The sequence below is a fragment of the Oncorhynchus gorbuscha genome, linkage group LG04 (assembly GCF_021184085.1).
Source record: "Oncorhynchus gorbuscha isolate QuinsamMale2020 ecotype Even-year linkage group LG04, OgorEven_v1.0, whole genome shotgun sequence".
Taxonomy (NCBI): domain Eukaryota; kingdom Metazoa; phylum Chordata; class Actinopteri; order Salmoniformes; family Salmonidae; genus Oncorhynchus; species Oncorhynchus gorbuscha.
The window spans coordinates 80,440,246-80,462,046 of NC_060176.1; positions in this window are offsets into that span (position 1 = coordinate 80,440,246).

The window sequence follows — 21,801 nt, forward strand, 5'->3', positions numbered from 1 at the left end:
AATAAAATACAAATTTAGAATAAGGTTGTAATGTAATAAAATGTGGAAAAAGTCAAGGGGTCTGAATACTTTCTGAATGCTCTGTAATTCTTCTACTCTGTTAAGATATAAGCATGTCTTCATTCATGAGGAGGGGAAAAAAACATTTGCAGATTTATTCAGTATAGCTCCATGGGATTTCAATTGTTGTTTCTGTACGAGGGGCATTTTTGGCTGATAAGTGAAACAAAATTAATTATAGTCATCTGTATAGTTACAGGCTAACAGAGGAAAAGCCCTGTAGTGCAATTTGGTGATTTAATATTATGTGACTTAACATTTTTTTACAGAGATTGCTGTGGTCATAATTATAATTATGAAGACCTTAGTACAAATTAAATAAGGAAATAGGCACAATGTTTCCAGTTCTTTTTTAAAACAACAAATCCCCACAGGTCCTTCTGTGATAAGGTGTCAAAAATAATACACAAGTCAAACAGGATGCTCATCTGAGTTCTGTGAGCCAACTGTTCCAATAAATCAACAACAGCTTGATCATATACATTTTTCACCCTTTTCTACTTCCTGTTTTTTCCAAAACAAAAACGATGGTCTGGATGGTTACCTCACCTACAGTCTGGATGGTTACCTCACCTACAGTCTGGATGGTTACCTCACCTACAGTCTGGATGGTTACCTCACCTACAGTCTGGATGGTTACCGCACCTACAGTCTGGATGGTTACCGCACCTACAGTCTGGATGGTTACCGCACCTACAGTCTGGATGGTTACCGCACCTACAGTCTGGATGGTTACCGCACCTACAGTCTGGATGGTTACCTCACCTACAGTCTGGATGGTTACCGCACCTACAGTCTGGATGGTTACAGTCTGGACCTACAGTCTGGATGGTTACCTCACCTACAGTCTGGATGGTTACCGCACCTACAGACTGGATGGTTACCGCACCTACAGTCTGGATGGTTACCGCACCTACAGTCTGGATGGTTACCGCACCTACAGTCTGGATGGTTACCGCACCTACAGACTGGATGGTTACCGCACCTACAGTCTGGATGGTTACCTCACCTACAGTCTGGATGGTTACCGCACCTACAGTCTGGATGGTTACCGCACCTACAGTCTGGATGGTTACCGCACCTACAGTCTGGATGGTTACCTCACCTACAGTCTGGATGGTTACCGCACCTACAGTCTGGATGGTTACCTCACCTACAGTCTGGATGGTTACCATGGTAATGGATCATCCGTCACTTCAACAGTCTTTTGACGCACTTGTGCATCTATCTAAGGAACTACATATCTATAAAAAATCTGTCAGTTTATAAGCAAGAGATATCAGCTTTTTTTTTTACATGGGCTGCTGTCTCAATTGACCGTGTCCTCCTCCTATGTCGTCCTTCCGCACCTGCGACGGAAACTGGCCTCGCTACGGTGCCATTTGTCAGACCATGAGACATGCCCGGAAATCAGTCTTCTCACGAAAAGTATGTAGTGTCCAACATATTGTCCTACATATTATGGAAAGGGGAGACCGTCATGAACACAATGCTGTTCTCCGTTTCGCTCTACGACCCCCACAACGACCCATAAGACCCTGAAGATAACCCATAAGACCCTGAAGATAACCCATACAAAATGAATGGACTTTGAAGATAACCCATACAAAATGAATGGAAGCATGTAGGTAGTTTTGTACCAACAAAAACAAGGGGTAAAATATGTGTCTACAATATTTCCAGAGCTGTCTTAAATCTTATGCCCCCCCATCCCTTATTGACATGGATGAACATTTCTAAGTGGGCAAACCATCAAAAATTCACACATGATTCTCTAACACAATCAGGAACACACAACATGGGGCTGCAGGGTAGCCTAGTGGTTAGAGTGTTGGACTAGTAACCGGAAGGTTGCAAGTTCAAACCCCCGAGCTGACAAGGCAGTTAACCCACTGTTCATAGGCTGTCATTGAAAATAAGAATTTGTTCTTAACTGACTTGCCTAGTTAAATAAATAAAGGTTAAAAAAAACTATCAATGGGATTCATCATCATAATGTATTCCAAAGGACGGTGGTGAAATCCAGACAAGGCCAAACATTGAGCTCTCTGCTCGCTCAGCTCAGTGTATGAATGTGAACCCCACAGTGGATTGTTCCAGCTGTTTGGTCTCATTGCTATGCACAGAGCCCAGAGACATTTTTCTGTGGTTATACCCAAGGAGTAGGGAGCTCTGGCTGGGCATTAAGCTCTGTGATTTTACCCCAGGGTAGAGGGCCCTGGCTGGGCATTAAGCTCTGTGATTTTACCCCAGGGTAGAGGGCCCTGGCTGGGCCTCAGCCTTGACACATTACTGCCCTAAACAGCAGTGTCTCGGCCACTGGAGGGAGGCCTGCCTAGTAACATCTGTCCTGAAGCATATACTAACTTCATCTCTGACAAAGAGCGAACAGGAATGCAACGCTTTGCCTAGAGCTACTGCTAACATCTTGTAACCTTCCGCCGCCCCGGCATGAACCCTCCTCTGGAGTGGATACTCCACATCAGACCACAGAGATGTAGTATGTACGGTAATCATTCTTTGTTTTTCCTCTCCTTTTCTCTTCCCGTTGTAGATTTGAAAACACTCCTCTTGAACTCACGGCATCAGTGTTAGCCGGCTGCTATGCAAATGAGGTGCGACAGGGAGAAGAGCAAAGGTAAAAACAAATGTGTTAATTGATCCATCCTGTCTGGGGGATTACCTGGGCGAGCTGAAGTAGCTGGAGTGTCCTCGGCGGGAGCTAGGAAGCGCCCGCGGAGTCAAAAGTGCTTCTAATGGGGCTACTCAGCGTCGTCTTCAGCCAACCTAATGGCGTCCATTTTGTTAGCACTGTTAGCTCTGAGAGGTGGCCAAGCTGTCGAGGGCCAGGCATTCTGAGTGACCCAAGATGACCTACAACCGTCCCAGCTATACAAGTACGACAAGTCATTTCAACAGCCCTCTCCAAAACACCCTCTCCGGGCCTCCGAGAGAGGAGAGAAGAGGACACTAATTAAGGTAACACGGGTGGCCGAGTGTGTTCTACAAAGTGTGTCACACAGTTGGAGTGTGTGTACTCAACCTCGTCATGTAGGTCACTGTGGAGCCATGAATATTAAAGTTCCTCTGTTCTCTGCCTCCCATCTCACCCGCCGGTCCTGCCCGCCCGCCTTCCTGCCCGCTTGCCTGCCTGCCTGCCTCCCTGCCCGCCTCCCTGCCCGCCTGCCTGCCCGCTTGCCTGCCTGCCTGCCTTAGAGCTCCGAGGTTTTTAGTCTATTATCACTGGGGCTCTTTCCAGAAACATATGCATTGCAAATTGAGATGATGGCTGGTTGAAGCACAAAGCACCGGTCCCAGTGGCATTATTTAGACAAAACAAAAAAACAGGCTACGTGATGCCGAAATAATTACGATTTAGCCATGGATAAATAAATGACACTGGAAAGGTGCGGACCAGAGAGAAGAGAATAACAGTATGCTGTTCGGTATAGAAATAGATGTAAGATATGATTTAGAGCCAAGTGGGCGAAATGTCCTGGGTGTGTACCGAAAACGTGTTTCAGATGTGGATCGACATGGGTCCACTGTGTGTGAACTGGATACCACACGAACTCTTCCATTTACCCTTATGTTGTTGTCACGAAACCTTATGTTGTTGTCACGAAACCTTCTGTTGTTGTCACAAAACCTTATGTTGTTGTCACAAAACCTTCTGTTGTTGTCACAAAACCTTATGTTGTTGTCCTGAAACCTTATGTTGTTGTCACAAAACCTTACGTTGTTGTCCTGAAACCTTATGTTGTTGTCACAAAACCTTATGTTGTTGTCCTGAAACCTTATATTGTTGTCACAAAACCTTATGTTGTTGTCACAAAACCTGTTGTTGTCACAAAAAAAGTATGTTGTTGTCACAAAACCTTATGTTGTTGTCCTGAAACCTTCTGTTGTTGTCACAAAACCTTATGTTGTTGTCACAAAACCTTATGTTGTTGTCACAAAACCTTCTGTTGTCACGAAAACTTATGTTGTTGTCCTGAAGCCTTATGTTGTTGACACAAAACCTTATGTTGTTGACACGAAACCTTATGTTGTTGTCACAAAACCTTATGTTGTTGTCCTGAAGCCTGACTTTGTTGTCCTGAAACCTTATGTTGTTGACACGAAACCTTCTGTTGTCACAAAACCTTATGTTGTTGTCCTGAAGCCTGACGTTGTTGTCCTGAAACCTTATGTTGTTGACACAAAACCTTATGTTGTTGTCCTGAAACCTTATGTTGTTGTCACAAAACCCTATGTTGTTGTCCTGAAGCCTGACGTTGTTGTCCTGAAGCGTTATGTTGTTGTCTTGAAACCTTATGTTGGTAAGTTCATGTGGTCATGTTCCCCAGTATGTGTGTAGAACTCACAGAGGATAATTGTCCTTTGTGATTTCTATAATGTCCATTGGTGGCTTCGGGACTGTGCCGTGTGTTTGGCAAGTATCGGCAGCTAGGACTGTGCCGTGTGTTTGGCAAGTATCGGCAGCTAGGACTGTGCCGTGTGTTTGGCAAGTATCTGCAGCTAGGACTGTGCCGTGTGTTTGGCACGTATCTGCAGCTAGGACTGTGCCGTGTGTTTGGCAAGTATCTGCAGCTAGGACTGTGCCGTGTGTTTGGCAAGTATCGGTAGCTAGGACTGTGCCGTGTGTTTGGCAAGTATCGGCAGCTAGGACTGTGCCGTGTGTTTGGCAAGTATCTGCAGCTAGCACTGTGCCGTGTGTTTGGCAAGTATCGGCAGCTAGGACTGTGCCGTGTGTTTGGCAAGTATATGTAGCTAGGTCTCACACTGCAGCTAGGACTGTGCCGTGTGTTTGGCAAGTATCTGCAGCTAGGACTGTGCCGTGTGTTTGGCAAGTATCGGCAGCTAGGACTGTGCCGTGTGTTTGGCAAGTATATGCAGCTAGGACTGTGCCGTGTGTTTGGCAAGTATCGGCAGCTAGGACTGTGCCGTGTGTTTGGCAAGTATCTGCAGCTAGGACTGTGCCGTGTGTTTGGCAAGTATCTGCAGCTAGGACTGTGCCGTGTGTTTGGCAAGTATCTGCAGCTAGGACTGTGCCGTGTGTTTGGCAAGTATCGGCAGCTAGGACTGTGCCGTGTGTTTGGCAAGTATATGTAGCTAGGTCTCACACTGCAGCTAGGACTGTGCCGTGTGTTTGGCAAGTATCTGCAGCTAGGACTGTGCCGTGTGTTTGGCAAGTATCGGCAGCTAGGACTGTGCCGTGTGTTTGGCAAGTATATGCAGCTAGGACTGTGCCGTGTGTTTGGCAAGTATCGGCAGCTAGGACTGTGCCGTGTGTTTGGCAAGTATCTGCAGCTAGGACTGTGCCGTGTGTTTGGCAAGTATCTGCAGCTAGGACTGTGCCGTGTGTTTGGCAAGTATCTGCAGCTAGGACTGTGCCGTGTGTTTGGCAAGTATCTGCAGCTAGGACTGTGCCGTGTGTTTGGCAAGTATCTGCAGCTAGGACTGTGCCGTGTGTTTGGCAAGTATCGGCAGCTAGGACTGTGCCGTGTGTTTGGCAAGTATCTGCAGCTAGGACTGTGCCGTCTGTTTGGCAAGTATCTGTAGCTAGGTCTCACACTGCAGCTAGGACTGTGCCATGTGTTTGGCAAGTATCTGCAGCTAGGACTGTGCCGTGTGTTTGGCAAGTATCTGCAGCTAGGACTGTGCCGTGTGTTTGGCAAGTATCGGCAGCTAGGACTGTGCCGTGTGTTTGGCAAGTATCTGCAGCTAGGACTGTGCTGTGTGTTTGGCAAGTATCTGTAGCTAGGTCTCACACTGCAGCTAGGACTGTGCCATGTGTTTGGCAAGTATCTGCAGCTAGGACTGTGCCGTGTGTTTGGCAAGTATCTGCAGCTAGGACTGTGCCGTGTGTTTGGCAAGTATCTGCAGCTAGGTCTCACACTGCAGCTACGACTGTGCCGTGTGTTTGGCAAGTATCTGCAGCTAGGTCTCACACTGCAGCTAGGACTGTGCCGTGTGTTTGGCAAGGATCTGCAGCTAGGACTGTGCCGTGTGTTTGGCAAGTATCGGCAGCTAGGACTGTGCCGTGTGTTTGGCAAGTATCTGCAGCTAGGACTGTGCCGTGTGTTTGGCAAGTATCTGCAGCTAGGACTGTGCCGTGTGTTTGGCAAGTATCTGCAGCTAGGACTGTGCCGTGTGTTTGGCAAGTATCTGCAGCTAGGACTGTGCCGTGTGTTTGGCAAGTATCTGCAGCTAGGACTGTGCCGTGTGTTTGGCAAGTATCTGCAGCTAGGACTCATACTGCAGCTAGGACTGTGCCATGTGTGTGGCAAGTATCTGCAGGTAGGACTGTGCCGTGTGTTTGGCAAGTATCTGCAGCTAGGACTGTGCCGTGTGTTTGGCAAGTATCTGCAGCTAGGACTGTGCCGTGTGTTTGGCAAGTATCTGCAGCTAGGACTGTGCCGTGTGTTTGGCAAGTATCTGCAGCTAGGACTGTGCCGTGTGTTTGGCAAGTATCTGCAGCTAGGACTGTGCCGTGTGTTTGGCAAGTATCTGCAGCTAGGTCTCACACTGCAGCTAGGACTGTGCCGTGTGTTTGGCAAGTATCTGCAGCTAGGACTGTGCCGTGTGTTTGGCAAGTATCTGCAGCTAGGACTGTGCCGTGTGTTTGGCAAGTATCTGCAGCTAGGACTCACACTGCAGCTAGGACTGTGCCGTGTGTTTGGCAAGTATCTGCAGCTAGGACTCACACTGCAGCTAGGACTGTGCCGTGTGTTTGGCAAGTATCTGCCGCTAGGACTGTGCCGTCTGTTTGGCAAGTATCTGCAGCTAGGACTGTGCCATGTGTTTGGCAAGTATCTGCAGCTAGGACTGTGCCGTGTGTTTGGCAAGTATCTGCAGCTAGGACTGTGCCGTGTGTTTGGCAAGTATCTGCAGCTAGGACTGTGCCGTGTGTTTGGCAAGTATCTGCAGCTAGGACTGTGCCGTGTTTTTGGCAAGTATCTGCAGCTAGGACTGTGCCGTGTGTTTGGCAAGTATCTGCAGCTAGGACTGTGCCGTGTGTTTGGCAAGTATCTGTAGCTAGGACTGTGCCGTGTGTTTGGCAAGTATCTGCAGCTAGGACTGTGCCGTGTGTTTGGCAAGTATCTGCAGCTAGGACTGTGCCGTGTGTTTTGCAAGTATCTGTAGCTAGGACACACACATGTTATTTCATTGTGCCACTCAAACTGGTTTACTAGGCCAGCTAGCCAGCATCCATCCTCTCCTCTACTAGACCAGCTAGCCAGCATCTATCCTCTCCTCTCCACGCCAGCATCCTTCCATCCCCTCCTCTCCTCTACTCGACCAGCTTGCCAGCATCCATCCTCTCCTCTACTAGACCAGCTAGCCAGCATCCATCCTCTCCTCTCCTCTACTATAGGCCAGCTAGCCAGCATCCATCCTCTCCTCTCCTCTACTAGACCAGCTAGCCAGCATCCATCTTCTCCTCTCCTCTACTAGACCAGCTAGCCAGCATCCATCCTCTCCTCTCCTCTACTAGGCCAGCTAGCCAGCATCCATCCTCTCCTCTACTAGACCAGCTAGCCAGCATCCATCCTCTCCTCTCCTCCACTAGGCCAGCTAGCCAGCATCCATCCATCCCCTCTACTAGGCCAGCTAGCCAGCATCATTCCTCTCCTCTACTAGGCCAGCTAGCCTGCATCCATCCTCTCCTCTACTAGACCAGCTAGCCAGCATCCATCTTCTCCTCTTTTAGACCAGCTAGCCAGCATCCATCCTCTCCTCTCCTCTACTAGGCCAGATAGCAAGCATCCATCCTCTTCTAGATGAGCTAGCCAGCATCCATCCTATCCTCTCCACTAGTAGAACACACAAGCATCCATCCTCTCGTCATCTTTACTATAAAATCAAGCCAGCATCCACTCTCTCCTCTCCTCTACAAGACCAGCTAGCTAGCCAACAACATCCATCCACCCATCCCCTCCTCTCCTAGACCAGCTTGCCAGCATTCATCCTCTCCTCTACTAGACCAGCTAGCCAGCATCCATCCATCCTATCCTAGACCAGCTAGCCAACATCCATCCATCCTCTAGGACTTATCCTCTTTTAGGCCAGCTAGCCAGCATCCATCCTCTCCTCTCCTCTACTAGACCAGCTAGCCAGCATCCATCTTCTCCTCTCCTCTATTAGACCAGCTAGCCAGCATCCATCCTCTCCTCGCCTCTACTAGGCCAGCTAGCCAGCATCCATCCTCTCCTCTCCTCTACTAGACTAGCTAGACAGCATCCATCCTCTCCTCTCCTCTCCTCTACTAGGCCAGATAGCAAGCATCCATCCTCTTCTAGACGAGCTAACCAGCATCCATCCTATCCTCTCCACTAGTAGACCACACAAGCATCCATCCTCTCGTCATCTATACTATAAGCCAGCTTACACTCTCTCCTCTCCTCTACAAGACCAACTAGCTAGCCAACATCCATCCACCCATCCTCTCCTCTCCTAGACCAGCTAGCCAGCATCCATCCATCCTCTCCTCGACCAGCAAGCCAGCATCCATCCATCCTCTACTAGACCAGCTAGCCAGCATCCATCCATCCTCTACTAGACCAGCTAGCCAGCATCCATCCATCCTCTACTAGACCAGCTAGCCAGCATCCATCCATCCTCTCCTCGACCAGCTAGACAGCATCCATCCATCCATCCATCCTCTCCTCGACCAGCTAGCCAGCATTCATCCATCCTCTACTAGACCAGCTAGCCAGCATTCATCCATCCTCTCCTAGACCAGCTAGCCAGCATCCATCCATCCTCTCCTAGACCAGCTAGCCAACATCCATCCATCCTCTACTAGACCAGCTAGCCATCATCCATCCATCCATCCTCTACTAGACCAGCTAGCCAGCATCCATCCATCCTCTGCTTGACCAGCTAGCCAGCATCCATCCATCCTCTACTAGACCAGCTAGCCAGCATCCATCCATCCTCTCCTAGACCAGCTAGCCAACATCCATCCATCCTCTCCTAGACCAGCTAGCCAACATCCATCCATCCTCTACTAGACCAGCTAGCCATCATCCATCCATCCATCCTCTACTAGACCAGCTAGCCAGCATCCATCCATCCTCTCCTTGACCAGCTAGCCAGCATCCATCCATCCTCTACTAGACCAGCTAGCCAACATCCATCCATCCTCTCCTCTACTAGACCAGCTAGCCAGCATCCATCCATCCATCCATCCTCTCCTTGACCAGCTAGCCAGCATTCATACATCCTCTACTAGACCAGCTAGCCAGCATTCATACATCCTCTACTAGACCAGCTAGCCAGCATTCATACATCCTCTACTAGACCAGCTAGCCAGCATTCATACATCCTCTACTAGACCAGCTAGCCAGCATCCATCCATCCATCCTCTCCTAGACCAGCTAGACAGCATCCATCCATCCTCTCCTCTCCTAGACCAGCTAGCCAGCATCCATCCATCCTCTCCTCTCCTAGACCAGCTAGCCAGCATCCATCCATCCATCCATCCTCTCCTTGACCAGCTAGCCAGCATCCATCCATCCTCTACTAGACCAGCTAGCCAGCATTCATACATCCTCTACTAGACCAGCTAGCCAGCATTCATACATCCTCTACTAGACCAGCTAGCCAGCATTCATACATCCTCTACTAGACCAGCTAGCCAGCATTCATACATCCTCTACTAGACCAGCTAGCCAGCATCCATCCATCCATCCTCTCCTAGACCAGCTAGACAGCATCCATCCATCCTCTCCTCTCCTAGACCAGCTAGCCAGCATCCATCCATCCTCTCCTCTCCTAGACCAGCTAGCCAGCATCCATCCATCCATCCTCTCCTCGACCAGCTAGCCAGCATTCATCCATCCTCTACTAGACCAGCTAGCCAGCATTCATCCATCCTCTCCTAGACCAGCTAGCCAGCATCCATCCATCCTCTCCTAGACCAGCTAGCCAACATCCATCCATCCTCTACTAGACCAGCTAGCCATCATCCATCCATCCATCCTCTACTAGACCAGCTAGCCAGCATCCATCCATCCTCTGCTTGACCAGCTAGCCAGCATCCATCCATCCTCTACTAGACCAGCTAGCCAGCATCCATCCATCCTCTCCTAGACCAGCTAGCCAACATCCATCCATCCTCTCCTAGACCAGCTAGCCAACATCCATCCATCCTCTACTAGACCAGCTAGCCATCATCCATCCATCCATCCTCTACTAGACCAGCTAGCCAGCATCCATCCATCCTCTCCTTGACCAGCTAGCCAGCATCCATCCATCCTCTACTAGACCAGCTAGCCAACATCCATCCATCCTCTCCTCTACTAGACCAGCTAGCCAGCATCCATCCATCCATCCATCCTCTCCTTGACCAGCTAGCCAGCATCCATCCATCCTCTACTAGACCAGCTAGCCAGCATTCATACATCCTCTACTAGACCAGCTAGCCAGCATTCATACATCCTCTACTAGACCAGCTAGCCAGCATTCATACATCCTCTACTAGACCAGCTAGCCAGCATTCATACATCCTCTACTAGACCAGCTAGCCAGCATCCATCCATCCATCCTCTCCTAGACCAGCTAGACAGCATCCATCCATCCTCTCCTCTCCTAGACCAGCTAGCCAGCATCCATCCATCCTCTCCTCTCCTAGACCAGCTAGCCAGCATCCATCCATCCATTCATCCTCTCCTTGACCAGCTAGCCAGCATCCATCCATCCTCTACTAGACCAGCTAGCCAGCATTCATACATCCTCTACTAGACCAGCTAGCCAGCATCCATCCATCCATCCTCTCCTAGACCAGCTAGACAGCATCCATCCATCCTCTCCTCTCCTAGACCAGCTAGCCAGCATCCATCCATCCTCTCCTCTCCTAGACCAGCTAGCCAGCATCCATCCATCCTCTCCTCTCCTAGACCAGCTAGCCAGCATCCATCCTCTCCTAGACCAGCTAGCCAGCATCCATCCATCCTCTCCTCTCCTAGACCAGCTAGCCAGCACTCATACATCCTCTACTAGACCAGCTAGCCAGCATCCATCCATCCATCCTCTCCTCTCCTAGACCAGCTAGCCAGCATCCTTCCATCCTCTCCTAGACCAGCTAGCCAACATCTATCCATCCTTTACTAGACCAGCTAGCCAGCATCCATCCATCCATCCTCTACTAGACCAGCTAGCCAGCATCCATCCACCCATCCTCTCCTCTCCTAGACCAGCTAGCCAGCATCCATCCATCCTCTCCTCGACCAGCTAGCCAGCATCCATCCATCCTCTACTAGACCAGCTAGCCAGCATCCATCTTCTCCTCTCCTCTACTAGACCAGCTAGCCAGCATCCATCCTCTCCTCTCCTCTACTAGGCCAGCTAGCCAGCATCCATCCTCTCCTCTACTAGACCAGCTAGCCAGCATCCATCTTCTCCTCTTTTAGACCAGCTAGCCAGCATCCATCTTCTCCTCTCCTCTACTAGACCAGCTAGCCAGCATCCATCCTCTCCTCTCCTCCACTAGGCCAGCTAGCCAGCATCCATCCATCCCCTCTACTAGGCCAGCTAGCCTGCATCCATCCTCTCCTCTACTAGACCAGCTAGCCAGCATCCATCTTCTCCTCTTTTAGACCAGCTAGCCAGCATCCATCCTTTCCTCTCCTCTACTAGGCCAGATAGCAAGCATCCATCCTCTTCTAGATGAGCTAGCCAGCATCCATCCTATCCTCTCCACTAGTAGAACACACAAGCATCCATCCTCTCGTCATCTTTACTATAAAATCAAGCCAGCATCCACTCTCTCCTCTCCTCTACAAGACCAGCTAGCTAGCCAACAACATCCATCCACCCATCCCCTCCTCTCCTAGACCAGCTTGCCAGCATCCATCCTCTCCTCTACTAGACCAGCTAGCCAGCATCCATCTTATCCTCTTTTAGGCCAGCTAGCCAGCATCCATCCTCTCCTCTCCTCTACTAGACCAGCTAGCCAGCATCCATCTTCTCCTCTCCTCTACTAGACCAGCTAGCCAGCATCCATCCTCTCCTCGCCTCTACTAGGCCAGCTAGCCAGCATCCATCCTCTCCTCTCCTCTACTACTAGACCAGCTAGCCAGCATCAAACAATCACCCCTCTCCTCTTCTAGACCAGCTAGACAGCATCCATCCTCTCCTCTCCTCTCCTCTACTAGGCCAGATAGCAAGCATCCATCCTCTTCTAGACGAGCTAACCAGCATCCATCCTATCCTCTCCACTAGTAGACCACACAAGCATCCATCCTCTCGTCATCTATACTATAAGCCAGCTTACACTCTCTCCTCTCCTCTACAAGACCAACTAGCTAGCCAACATCCATCCACCCATCCTCTCCTCTCCTAGACCAGCTAGCCAGCATCCATCCATCCTCTCCTCGACCAGCAATCCAGCATCCATCCATCCTCTACTAGACCAGCTAGCCAGCATCCATCCATCCTCTACTAGACCAGCTAGCCAGCATCCACCCATCCTCTACTAGACCAGCTAGCCAGCATCCATCCATCCTCTCCTAGACCAGCTAGCCAGCATCCATCCATCCATCCTCTCCTAGACCAGCTAGCCAGCATCCATCCATCCTCTACTACACCAGCTAGCCAGCATCCATCCATCCTCTCCTAGACCAGCTAGCCAGAATCCATCCATCCTCTCCTAGACCAGCTAGCCAGCATCCATCCATCCTCTCCTCTACTAGACCAGCTAGCCAACATCCATCCATCCATCCTCTCCTTGACCAGCTAGACAGCATCCATCCATCCATCCATCCATCCATCCATCCTCTCCTTGACCATTTCGTCGTGCTGAGCTATTAACCTGAAATCAACCCAATGAGTCCCACCGTCAGATTTTTGGTCTTCTAAACTCTTTGTGAACATTTTATGTTTACAGTCTTCTGAGTTGTACTCTTGGTCTATTTGTTCTGCAGCCGTAGATACCAATCATTCGTCTCCGTGACTATAACGGTGGCTGAGTTTGAGCGCTGTCTGTGAGACAAGGGTGGATCCCGAAGGGTCTTTTTTTTCTGTATAAAATGTTGGTAGAGTTTGAATGGTTTGCTATGAAAAGCAGAGACTCTCATGAACAGGCTCGTGTAATATATTTTCCTCTATGACCTCACAAAGCTCCACAAGAGTCGTTAAAAGGTAAGGGGCTCTTCTACATAGAAAATCATAGGATATCTCAGGACATAGTGTCTATAATACTGTAATAAGCTCACATAATATCTCTCACAAACTCCAAACTCCACATAGTTAAGCCAGTATCCATCCTCTCCTCTCCTCATCTGTCCCTCCCACCGCGATACCACAGTGAGACGACTGCAGACGACTGTAGACGACTGTCTCGTGGTCAAGTTGAGCTGCGTATGTGTGATGTACATCATCTGTAATCAGATAAGTTGGGTACCATCCTCCTGCTTCCCCTCCACAAGAAAATGTGTCTACTGAACTGAGAGCCAGAATGCCACTGTCACATTAACAGACAGAGAGAAAGAGACAGAGACAGAGACAGAGACAGAGAGAGAGAGAGAGAGAGAGAGAGAGAGAGAGAGAGAGAGAGAGAGAGAGAGAGAGAGAGAGAGAGAGAGAGAGAGAGAGAGAGAGAGACAGAGAGACAGAGAGAGAGAGGCAGAGAGACACGGACAGAGAGAGAGAGACACGGACAGAGAGAGAGAGAGAGAGGGACAGAGAGAGGGAGAGAGAGAGGGACAGAGAGAGAGAGGGACAGAGAGACAGAGAGGGACAGAGAGACAGAGAGAGAGAGAGACAGAGAGACAGAGAGAGAGAGAGAGAGAGGCAGAGAGACACGGACAGAGAGAGAGAGACACGGACAGAGAGAGAGAGAGGGACAGAGAGAGAGAGAGAGAGAGAGAGAGAGAGAGAGAGAGGGACAGAGAGAGAGAGAGAGAGAGAGAGGGACAGAGAGAGAGAGAGGGACAGAGAGAGAGAGAGAGAGAGAGAGAGGGACAGAGAGACAGAGAGGGACAGAGAGACAGAGAGACAGAGAGGGACAGAGAGACAGAGAGAGAGTGAGGGACAGAGAGACAGAGAGAGAGAGAGAGAGAGAGAGAGAGAGAGAGAGAGAGAGAGAGAGAGAGAGAGAGAGAGAGAGAGAGAGAGAGAGAGAGAGAGAATGCAGTCTGTTGCCTGGGCTGGTAAACAAACACCCAAAGATGTTTTGCATGACAGAAACACTGCCAGCTCTTTCAGGCGAGGCCAGAGATAATGTTGAAAGGCTGCGATTCCTCTCTCTCTATCTCTCTCCCTCTGTCTATCTCTCTCTTAACTCTTTAACCCATTCAATTGGTTCAAGCAGAGTGCATATTTTAATATGCATGACAGAATGTCACATTATGAAAAAGACAAAACAGTCTGCCATTACGCTATTGTACCTTCTATTTAATTTGCACATAATACCGCGCCTTCGTGTCGGCAAGGCAACACGTCGGCAAGGCAACACGTCGGCAAGGCAACGTGCATTTTTTTGATCTGGCGGAGGAAAGCTCGGAGCTTTCAAGTGTATTGTTTTTAATGAGGTATTACTGCACATCGTGAGTAATTGTTTTTCGGCCAAGAGAAATGCGTTTGGTCGCTGAGGTAAAACTTTCCCTCGGTTCCTTTTAGTGTTATCCATCACTGTTCAGTAATGAGAGAAGAAGGCATTATTAAACATTATTAAACTCTTGTTTCTCCGGGTCGTAGTGGATCGTTCATTGTTATTTACTTCCCTAGAGCTATTTTTTTTGTTGCCTGTCAGAAAGGGCTAGCTAGGCTAGTTAATGTTATCATCACTGAGATTTTGCTTCCAGCGTGCTGGCAAAAGTTAGCCAATTATTTGTGTATCTCTAGGGTTGGAAAAAGAAGCAAACATGAGAAACAAAATGGCTAATTATAGGAATGCAATTGATTAAAATGTTAAAAGTGATGTGTAAGTAATGTTATGAGTCGGAACAGGACAGTGATATTTAATAGATGGATGACTGCATGTGTTTCCCACAATAATAAAGTCCTTACCAGACACCCCATTTAACAACAATACAAATGTTGTTCATATCTATTCATCTTTGATGTAGCGTTGTCAGAATACTATAGTGTAGTACAGTATTGTATTGTATTGTATAGTATAGTATTTTTTTTATTTAATTTATATTTCTATGGATTTGTTATTGGAAAACAGAATAGTGCCTTGAATAATTTATTTCTGAATTTATTTAAAAGCAGTTTAAACCGCAATGTCATTTTTCTTCAGAACAGACAGAGAGAGAAAGGTCACACTAGACCCAAATTACATATTTATTGACCTCCATTTTTAAATGGAGACATTTAGAGACACAGGTTGTAACAACCCTCATCTCAATATGTTTTTAACCAAAGTGTGTGTCTCACGTCTCAGCTTGACTGGAAAAAAAACACAACCCCCTGCCCCCCATCTCTCCTTTATAGAGGGAAATAAAAAAAATGAAAACCTCCTATGCAGTCTGCAGAACTGGCAGTTCTCTGTTCTCTCTCTGCTCTCTCTCTCTCTGTTCTCTCTCTCTCTGTTCTCTCTCTCTGTTCTCTCTCTCTCTCTCTCTCTGCTCTCTCTCTCTCTGTTCTCTCTCTCTCTGTTCTCTCTCTCTCTCTGTTCTCTCTGCTCTCTCTCTCTGTTCTCTCTCTCTCTCTGTTCTCTCTGCTCTCTCTCTCTCTGTTCTCTCTCTCTCTGCTCTCTCTGTTCTCTCTCTGTTCTCTCTGTTCTCTCTGTTCTCTCTGTTCTCTCTGTTCTCTCTGTTTCTCTCTGTCTCTCTCTCTCTCTCTCTCTCTCTCTCTCTCTCTCTCTCTCTCTCTCTCTCTCTCTCATGCAGTCTGCAGAACCTGCAGCCCTTTGCCTAAACACTGCTCATCCAAAGTCATTTGCAGCAAAAATCCATTATCGTCATCACTTCTGGTGATGAATTCCCTGTGATGGTGGCGGGCCCGCAGCAGTCTCCACTCATAATGCCATTCTGCTCTTGTTGGCAGCGCTCCCCTTCAGATAGCTCACTCTGCTCCCAGCAGCCAGCCCAGTGCCAGACATACAGGCAGGAGGGTGTGCTGGGTTTAGCTGGGTTGGATTGGGTTGTGCCTCTTTAAGCAAAAATATACACAAAGGGGTGGTAGGCAGGTATTACATCCCATAGGGTTGGTTGGTCTGCCAGTCAGCCAGTCAGTCAGACAGTCAGTCAGTCAGCCAGTCAGTCAGTCAGTCAGACAGTCAGTCAGTTAGTCAGCCAGTCAGTTAGTCAGTTAGTCTGCCAGTCAGTCAGCCAGTAAGTCAATTAGTCTGCCAGTCAGTCAGACAGTCAGTCAGTTAGTCAGCTAGTCAGTCAGCCAGTCAGTCAGTTAGTCTGCCAGTCAGTAAACCAGTCAGTCAGTTAGTCAGCTAGTCAGTTAGTTTCCCAGTCAGTCAGCCAGTCAGTCAGTCAGCCAGTCAGTCAGTTAGTCTGCCAGTCAGTCAGCCAGTCAGTCTGTTATTCTGCCAGTCAGTCAGTCAGTCAGCCAGCCTGTCAGTTAGTCTGCTATTCAGTCAGTCATTAAGTCAGTCTGTTAGTCTGCCAGTCAGTCAGCCAGTCAGTCAGTTATTCTGCCAGTCAGTCAGTTGGTCAGCCAGCCAGTCAGCCAATAAGTTAGTCAGTCGGTCAGCCAGTTAGTCAGTAAGTCAGCCAGTCAGCCAGTCAGTCAGTCAGTCAGCCAATCAGCCAGTCAATCAGCCAGTCAATCAGTTATCCAATCAGTTAGTCAGTTGGTCAGCGAGTCAGTGAGTTAGTCAGCCAGTCAGCCAGTCAGTCAGTCAGTCAGTCAGTCAGCCAATCAGTTAGTCACTTTGTCAGTCAGTCAGCCAGTCAGCCAGTCAGTTAGCCAGTCAGCCAGTCAGCCAGTCAATCAGCCAGTCAATCAGTTATCCAATCAGTTAGTCAGTTGGTCAGCCAGTCAGTTAGTAAGCCAGTCAGCCAGTCAATCAGCCAGTCAATCAGTTATCCAATCAGTTAGTCAGTTGGTCAGCGAGTCAGTGAGTTAGTCAGCCAGTCAGCCAGTCAGTCAGTCAGTCAGCCAGTCAGTTAGCCAGTCAGCCAGTCAGTCAGTTAGTAAGCCAGTCAGCCAGTCAGTCAGTCAGCCAGTCAGCCAATCAGTTAGTCACTGAGTCAGTCAGTCAGCCAGTCAGCCAGTCAGTTAGCCAGTCAGCCAGTCAATCAGTCAGTTAGCCAGTCAGCCAGTCAGCCAGTCAATCAGTTAGCCAATCAGTTAATCAGTTGGTCAGCCAGTCAGTGAGTTAGTCAGCCAGTCAGTCAGTCAGTCAGTCAGCCAATCAGTTAGTCAGTTGGTCAGCCGCACTGCGATGCCAAGTTTCAATTTCATTACCCACTTTGGAGTGGATTGACAGTGGTTTAAATGGGTGGCAAAATCAGATTCTTTGGAGTGGATTGACAGTGGTTTAAATGGGTGGCAAAATCAGATTCTTTGGAGTGGATTGACATTGATTGGTTTAAATGGGTGGCAAAATCAGATTCTTTGGAGTGGATTGACATTGATTGGTTTAAATGGGTGGCAAAATCAGATTCTTTGGAGTGGATTGACAGTGGTTTAAATGGGTGGCAAAATCAGATTCTTTGGAGTGGATTGACAGTGGTTTAAATGGGCGGCAAAATCAGATTCTTTGGAGTGGATTGACATTGATTGGTTTAAATGGGTGGCAAAATCAGATTCTTTGGAGTGGATTGACAGTGGTTTAAATGGGTGGCAAAATCAGATTCTTTGGAGTGGATTGACATTGATTGGTTTAAATGGGTGGCAAAATCAGATTCTTTGGAGTGGATTGACAGTGGTTTAAATGGGTGGCAAAATCAGATTCTTTGGAGTGGATTGACATTGATTGGTTTAAATGGGTGGCAAAATCAGATTCTTTGGAGTGGATTGACAGTGGTTTAAATGGGTGGCAAAATCAGATTCTTTGGAGTGGATTGACATTGATTGGTTTAAATGGGTGGCAAAATCAGATTCTTTGGAGTGGATTGACAGTGGTTTAAATGGGTGGCAAAATCAGATTCTTTGGAGTGGATTGACATTGATTGGTTTAAATGGGTGGCAAAATCAGATTCTTTGGAGTGGATTGACAGTGGTTTAAATGGGTGGCAAAATCAGATTCTTTGGAGTGGATTGACATTGATTGGTTTAAATGGGTGGCAAAATCAGATTCTTTGGAGTGGATTGACAGTGGTTTAAATGGGTGGCAAAATCAGATTCTTTGGAGTGGATTGACATTGATTGGTTTAAATGGGTGGCAAAATCAGATTCTTTGGAGTGGATTGACAGTGGTTTAAATGGGTGGCAAAATCAGATTCTTTGGAGTGGATTGACATTGATTGGTTTAAATGGGTGGCAAAATCAGATTCTTTGGAGTGGATTGACATTGATTGGTTTAAATGGGTGGCAAAATCAGATTCTTTGGAGTGGATTGACAGTGGTTTAAATGGGTGGCAAAATCAGATTCTTTGGAGTGGATTGACAGTGGTTTAAATGGGCGGCAAAATCAGATTCTTTGGAGTGGATTGACATTGATTGGTTTAAATGGGTGGCAAAATCAGATTCTTTGGAGTGGATTGACAGTGGTTTAAATGGGTGGCAAAATCAGATTCTTTGGAGTGGATTGACATTGATTGGTTTAAATGGGTGGCAAAATCAGATTCTTTGGAGTGGATTGACAGTGGTTTAAATGGGTGGCAAAATCAGATTCTTTGGAGTGGATTGACAGTGGTTTAAATGGGTGGCAAAATCAGATTCTTTGGAGTGGATTGACAGTGGTTTAAATGGGTGGCAAAATCAGATTCTTTGGAGTGGATTGACAGTGGTTTAAATGGGTGGCAAAATCAGATTCTTTGGAGTGGATTGACAGTGGTTTAAATGGGTGGCAAAATCAGATTCTTTGGAGTGGATTGACAGTGGTTTAAATGGGTGGCAAAATCAGATTCTTTGGAGTGGATTGACAGTGGTTTAAATGGGCGGCAAAATCAGATTCTTTGGAGTGGATTGACAGTGGTTTAAATGGGCGGCAAAATCAGATTCTTTGGAGTGGATTGACAGTGGTTTAAATGGGCGGCAAAATCAGATTCTTTGGAGTGGATTGACAGTGGTTTAAATGGGCGGCAAAATCAGATTCTTTGGAGTGGATTGACAGTGGTTTAAATGGGCGGCAAAATCAGATTCTTTGGAGTGGATTGACAGTGGTTTAAATGGGTGGCAAAATCAGATTCTTTGGAGTGGATTGACAGTGGTTTAAATGGGTGGCAAAATCAGATTCTTTGGAGTGGATTGACAGTGGTTTAAATGGGTGGCAAAATCAGATTCTTTGGAGTGGATTGACAGTGGTTTAAATGGGCGGCAAAATCAGATTCTTTGGAGTGGATTGACAGTGGTTTAAATGGGCGGCAAAATCAGATTCTTTGGAGTGGATTGACATTGATTGGTTTAAATGGGTGGCAAAATCAGATTCTTTGGAGTGGATTGACAGTGGTTTAAATGGGTGGCAAAATCAGATTCTTTGGAGTGGATTGACAGTGGTTTAAATGGGTGGCAAAATCAGATTCTTTGGAGTGGATTGACATTGATTGGTTTAAATGGGTGGCAAAATCAGATTCTTTGGAGTGGATTGACATTGATTGGTTTAAATGGGTGGCAAAATCAGATTCTTTGGAGTGGATTGACAGTGGTTTAAATGGGCGGCAAAATCAGATTCTTTGGAGTGGATTGACAGTGGTTTAAATGGGCGGCAAAATCAGATTCTTTGGAGTGGATTGACAGTGGTTTAAATGGGTGGCAAAATCAGATTCTTTGGAGTGGATTGACAGTGGTTTAAATGGGTGGCAAAATCAGATTCTTTGGAGTGGATTGACAGTGGTTTAAATGGGCGGCAAAATCAGATTCTTTGGAGTGGATTGACAGTGGTTTAAATGGGCGGCAAAATCAGATTCTTTGGAGTGGATTGACATTGATTGGTTTAAATGGGTGGCAAAATCAGATTCTTTGGAGTGGATTGACAGTGGTTTAAATGGGCGGCAAAATCAGATTCTTTGGAGTGGATTGACAGTGGTTTAAATGGGCGGCAAAATCAGATTCTTTGGAGTGGATTGACAGTGGTTTAAATGGGCGGCAAAATCAGATTCTTTGGAGTGGATTGACATTGATTGGTTTAAATGGGCGGCAAAATCAGATTCTTTGGAGTGGATTGACATTGATTGGTTTAAATGGGCGGCAAAATCAGATTCTTTGGAGTGGATTGACAGTGGTTTAAATGGGCGGCAAAATCAGATTCTTTGGAGTGGATTGACATTGATTGGTTTAAATGGGCGGCAAAATCAGATTCTTTGGAGTGGATTGACAGTGGTTTAAATGGGTGGCAAAATCAGATTCTTTGGAGTGGATTGACAGTGGTTTAAATGGGTGGCAAAATCAGATTCTTTGGAGTGGATTGACATTGATTGGTTTAAATGGGTGGCAAAATCAGATTCTTTGGAGTGGATTGACATTGATTGGTTTAAATGGGTGGCAAAATCAGATTCTTTGGAGTGGATTGACAGTGGTTTAAATGGGCGGCAAAATCAGATTCTTTGGAGTGGATTGACAGTGGTTTAAATGGGTGGCAAAATCAGATTCTTTGGAGTGGATTGACATTGATTGGTTTAAATGGGTGGCAAAATCAGATTCTTTGGAGTGGATTGACATTGGTTTAAATGGGCGGCAAAATCAGATTCTTTGGAGTGGATTGACAGTGGTTTAAATGGGTGGCAAAATCAGATTCTTTGGAGTGGATTGACATTGATTGGTTTAAATGGGCGGCAAAATCAGATTCTTTGGAGTGGATTGACAGTGGTTTAAATGGGTGGCAAAATCAGATTCTTTGGAGTGGATTGACATTGATTGGTTTAAATGGGTGGCAAAATCAGATTCTTTGGAGTGGATTGACATTGATTGGTTTAAATGGGTGGCAAAATCAGATTCTTTGGAGTGGATTGACAGTGGTTTAAATGGGTGGCAAAATCAGATTCTTTGGAGTGGATTGACATTGATTGGTTTAAATGGGTGGCAAAATCAGATTCTTTGGAGTGGATTGACATTGATTGGTTTAAATGGGTGGCAAAATCAGATTCTTTGGAGTGGATTGACAGTGGTTTAAATGGGTGGCAAAATCAGATTCTTTGGAGTGGATTGACATTGATTGGTTTAAATGGGTGGCAAAATCAGATTCTTTGGAGTGGATTGACATTGATTGGTTTAAATGGGTGGCAAAATCAGATTCTTTGGAGTGGATTGACATTGATTGGTTTAAATGGGTGGCAAAATCAGATTCTTTGGAGTGGATTGACAGTGGTTTAAATGGGCGGCAAAATCAGATTCTTTGGAGTGGATTGACATTGATTGGTTTAAATGGGCGGCAAAATCAGATTCTTTGGAGTGGATTGACATTGATTGGTTTAAATGGGCGGCAAAATCAGATTCTTTGGAGTGGATTGACAGTGGTTTAAATGGGCGGCAAAATCAGATTCTTTGGAGTGGATTGACATTGATTGGTTTAAATGGGTGGCAAAATCAGATTCTTTGGAGTGGATTGACATTGATTGGTTTAAATGGGTGGCAAAATCAGATTCTTTGGAGTGGATTGACATTGATTGGTTTAAATGGGTGGCAAAATCAGATTCTTTGGAGTGGATTGACATTGATTGGTTTAAA